Here is a 5120-nt window from a genome sequence, read left to right on the forward strand (position 1 = left end):
CAGGGCCGAGCGATGGCAGCAAGTGGGATGCAGCCGCGTCCCCCCCACCTCGGCAAGCACAGCGCTGGCGAAACCCTCCTGTACAGGTACAAAGCACAGATCTCGTAGTAACTCGTCCCATGTAGCCTCGTAGCCGGTCTATTTACCAAGTGTGCTGTGCTGGCCGGACTCCTCCTCGGGAGAAACCCTGTAACAGCTGTAACAGAGTCCGATTAAAAGTCTCTTCTTACCGAGCTGCCTCCGTGTCCTTTCTTGGGGTGGCCTTCGGGGTCTTGCTGAGGCTTGGGGGTTGCAGAAAGCTGAAGCTGGAGCGGCCCCGAGAAACAGGGCTGCAGCCTGGAGGGGGGCAGCACTGCAGAGGCGGGAAGTTGGAGGGCTGTCTGCACCCACGGCCGTCCCTATTTCTGCCCATGCATCTGTCCTCTCTGGTCACCTGTATCGTCCTTCTGACCCACTTTCTCATCCCTCCATCCTTCTCCTTTTTTTTTCCCGGAAGTGCCCATCCACCCCTCCATCTCTGGAGAGGGGAATGAGGTCTTTGTCGTCTGTTCGTACAGCTCCTGGCACGAAAGGCTCAGAGTTTGCAAGCGGCGCTCCCGCGTCTCCCTGCCCTGTCCTCGTCCAGCCCTGCTGCTGCCGGAGGCTCCCGAAACACTGCGGAGGGGAAGACGTTTCCCCCAAGGGACCCGAATCATTTACAGCATCCCCAAAAGATGTCACCTGCTGGGTATCTTCTGGACCAGGCCTGGCAGGGAAGTGGGTCTGCCCAGGGAACCCCAGGGGCTGACTCTTCCCTTTCCTTTTGCAGCTCCTTTGCCTTCCCCAGGGCCGATCCGAGCACGGAGAGGGGTGAAGGAAAACCAGACGGATGGGACCAAGCGGGAGCCGCCGGCAGCACCGTGCACCGCTCCAGCCACGTCCCCTCGGCGGCGGGTGCCGCGCGGGAGCAGGGCAGGTTATTCCCGAGCATCTCCGCTCCCGCCTGACGTCTGCCCGCCGCAGCCCTGCTCTGATGAAGGGAAGCGATAAAAGCAGCCTGGACACGTGGCGGGGAGAGGTCCCATTAGCTGAAGGTCTCTGATAAGGGAAAGAAATTACATTAGCAGGGAGCTGGGGCTGGAGGCTTGGGCAGCTGCGAGGAGGGGAAGGCAGCGGCTCCCGTGCACCAGCCCCGCTAACGCCGGGCACGGCGGGCCGTTTGCTGCCACGTCCGTAACCCAGGCCAGGGGGTTTGAGCAGGAGGAAGGAAAGCGCTCGGCTCCTCTGCTGTCCCAGATGACAAAGCGACCTGCCTGCGCGGTACAGGGTGAGTGGCTCCCTCTTCCTCCCCATCCCTCCTGCGCTCACACTGCCGCCTGCGCTGGGCACCTCTGGGCTTGGGAAGAGCCCCAGACCCCGGACCCCAGGAGCTGAGACGTGTCCCATCCTTTAGACCTGTGGCTGGGTGGGATGGGGGCCTGGCAGGCTGCTGCAAGGCTGGCTTGTCCCCAGCCACCCCGCAGCGCGGAGGGGTGCTGGTCTTCTGCGTCCTTCCCTTCTTCTCCCCTAGGCAGGGAGCAAAACCCAGCAAAAAAAAAAAAAAAGCCAAACAGCATCAGGCTTTGGTGCATCTTTGAGAAAGCAGCTATTGCACTGATCTGGGCTTACTCCGGCTGTGGAAAAGCCCCAGGCGCCTGTAAGACCTGGAGGGAGAGACCAGGGCAGGTTTCAGCCCCGTCCGCCCCGTGGAGTCCCCGCAGCTGAGAGCGGCTCTGCGGGGCCGGAAATGCCCAGCTCGCAGAGTCAGGGGATTTGTGCGAAACAAAGGAATGAAACAAACTGAAAAGGATGGTCGCGACCATTGTGGGGCTAGAAAAAAGCCTAAAATTAGCAAGCCCGAATGTAAAATTTAGGCTCCGTTCATACTTTAAAAAAAAAAAAAAAAAGAGCTATTCCCACAGCTTTTGAAGTTGGGTTCCTCAAAGATATGAGTGTGGGTGCCGGTTAGTGAGGGTTTCACTCAAAGTTAAAACCCCCTCCACATTCATGTTTTTGAGAACCCCCCAGGCTAGCCCAGGGCTGGATCCTGCACCCGGTAGCAGGCGACGGTGGTGCCATCAGATCAGGGGGGGTGTTTTCTGGGTGCCTGACCCCCATGCTGGGCAGCCCGTGTTCCTCTTGGCTCCCACAAGAGCTATCGTGCAAGCTGTCCCCTGGGACGGGAGGGAAAGAAGGGTCCCCGTCACCAACCTCACGTGCCGTCGAGGTTGAGCTCGCTGCAGGGACGCGAGTGGGTGCTTGTAACGCCGTTCCAAGACTACGTCCAGGGGAGATGGCTGGGAAGGAAATGTTCTTCCCGTCTCAAAATAACCCTGGACTGACTGTTCCTTACCTCTGGGTACGGACACACGGTGGACTGGGTGCTCCCGCTAATAGCAACATCTTGCTGTAGGTCTCAGTCTGCCTTGACATGTAGAGCAGAGTCATTTTTTCCCTGCTTTTAAAGTTGGGGAAACCAAGGCACAGCATCAGCTCGTGAACCGCTCACAGTCATTCGAAAGGCTGGCGGACGAGGCAGGGATAACATTGCTGTCCCCGCTTCAGCCCAGCCCTCTTCCCGCCACCAAAATGCTTTTGCGGAGCAGAATCACAACAGCGACGCCGCAGATGGAGCCAGATTTGCCGGCCAACCGAGACAACCTCCGACGCGGCTGTTTTTCTTGTCTTTCTCCAGCCTGTGTTGCAGGACCCACAAGATGGCACTGTGTCACAGCAGCACTGGGCCTCTGCCACCTGCATCCCCGGGAGAAATTTGGGGTGCGGGTCTTGCTTGCTTTCTTCGGGAAATGAGCTATTTCTCCTTCCAGACAAAGTGCGCAGACGATGGGGGCTGCAAACTCCTTGCACGCAGCTCGCCCAGGAAGTGAAGCCCAAATCCTGGGCTGGCGTGAGCAATTTCAGCTGAAGAACTCACTTCGGCAGAGGTGGGAGGCAGAGATGAACCTTGCCCATAGCTTGCAACAGCCCCTTTGGGAAGACCCACCAAGAAGAGTGTCACGAAAGGTTGCTCTGGGTTCATATCCTGGGGAGGTACCGTGCAGCACCAGCACCCTGGTGTTACTGCAGTCCTGCAGGGCCGTGGGTGCCACCGCCCACAACCTGGAGATTGACCCATCCCACCAAAAGCATGAAAGGAATCAAGGGCAGAGAGCTGTAGGTCACTGAGGTCTACATAGCCCTTCATAAGATCGTATTAACAGGAACCTGGTCTAGAAGGAGCTGAAGAGGCTGGCTTGGTGGCCTCCACCCCAAAGCAGGATCATCTTGTCCTAAACTGCTTCTGAGGTGCAGGCCACCTTCCTCCAAAGTCCCTCCATGGGTGGAGACACTGCACAATCCTGGTGCCTCCCTGTCCTCTCCTTTAGGTCATGCTTGGGGCTTTGCTGCTCCCTTCAGGCTTCCCGTGGCCCCATGTGTAGGTCTGGGCACGCTGGACTGGGGACCTGCCCAATGTCTCAGGTCATGGCTGGGGGATGAGGGCACAGGCATCAGTGTGATCTCAGAGCCAGGGGGCCAGGTACTGCTCACCATGTCCTTGGGACTCAGCCAAGAGCTGTGGATTTCCCAGTTGGTGCTGCTCCCCCATGAGATCTTCCAGGTCCACGTGGCCCTGCTTTATCCCTCACCTGGATATCATCTGAGATGCCTTCTTCATCCTTGCAGTGGAGATGAGGGAGGTGTCTGCAGAAGTGACTCCCTCTTGCTCCCTAAAGGACCTTATTCATCAAGCTCTTTCTATTTTTTCTCTCTCTATTTTCTTTCTCTATTTTCTCTCTCTCTCTCTCTCTCCCTTTTTTTTTTTTTTTTGCATGGACATTAAAAATCTGAAGGCATATTTAGAGAGCAGACAGCTTTGGGCGGGTGATGCTGGTGAAAAGATCCCTTCCTTGCCTGGATGCAATTCATGTGTCTGGCTGGCTGCCCCCTCCCACCTCAGGAGAGGCCGCACTCCGGTGCATTGAGATTTCCTGGGATGAAAGTCACCATCTAAAATATTAGCATCAGGTCACAGCATTCCTTCATCCTGGCCAAACTCGCATTACCGATGATGAAGATCTGAGCTGCGATGCCTGGCTGGCGATGCAAGGCTCGATTTTTCCAGCACGGCTTTCCCTGGGGCTCTGCTCTCCCACACTGGTGCAGGTCCGGGTGGCTGGGGTGTGGAGCTGCACCAGCTTACACCCGCCGAGGATCCAGCCCTGGAAGCTGTTGAGATGCAGCTACAGTTGGAACAGGGCTTTCTCAGGGTCAGGATTTTAAGCTCTGATGCCTCATGTCTTCTGGATGTTGGGGCTGCCCCAGCCACCCCCCAAAGCCCCTGGCAGTGGGGTGAGTGTTTCAGGCAGGGGACAAACCTAGGCAGGAGGGGAGCTGGGACCCTGGCACCCAACTCTGTGGTCTCTCTGCAAAGCCAGAGGAGGTGCAGAGGGGGCTGCTGGATGGGGCAGGTGGGGGCTGGCCATCCCCTCCCCTTGCTCTGGGCCAGGGACCTTCTTATGCAAGTGCTGGCCTCCAGCTCAGCTCCTCCCACCCCAAATAGGAGGTCGGGGGGGCGCTCAGATCCCACCTATGACCCCAAAGTGCACGCATGCCTCAACTCTCCTTCCTCCATCACCCCCACCACTGCCAGTGCAGGAGTAAAAACAGCCCTGGCAGGACCATGTCCCTTGGGTCTTCACCTTGGTGACAGGCTTGTCCCTCTGGGCACCTTGGCTCTTCGCCTCCTCCCCAGCCCCGGGGCGTGGGTCCGAGCTTCAGCAACCCCATGGGAGGTAACTGCTCCCCTCCCCGAGGAGAGGAGCGTTTGGGGGGATTTTGGGGGAAGGTCCCCAAAGGTTGAGGTTGTGGGTGCCTTGCGTTCTGCACCGGGCGAGGAGGGTCCAGCCCTGACATCCGCAGCCCCACCTCTGGGGAAGGGGCATCCGCCACGTCGGAGTTGCTTCTTGCCAAAACCGGACAGAGCGCTGCCTGGGTGGGGGGCAGCGGAGGGGGCTGCGCTCGGGAAGGAGGGCCGCGTCCGCCCGGGAGCTCCCCGGCTTTGCCGCGCCTGGGGCGGCGGGGTGGGGTGGGGGGGGGGGGTC

This window comes from Struthio camelus, chromosome 24 (genome assembly GCF_040807025.1).
Source record: "Struthio camelus isolate bStrCam1 chromosome 24, bStrCam1.hap1, whole genome shotgun sequence".
NCBI classification, from domain to species: domain Eukaryota; kingdom Metazoa; phylum Chordata; class Aves; order Struthioniformes; family Struthionidae; genus Struthio; species Struthio camelus.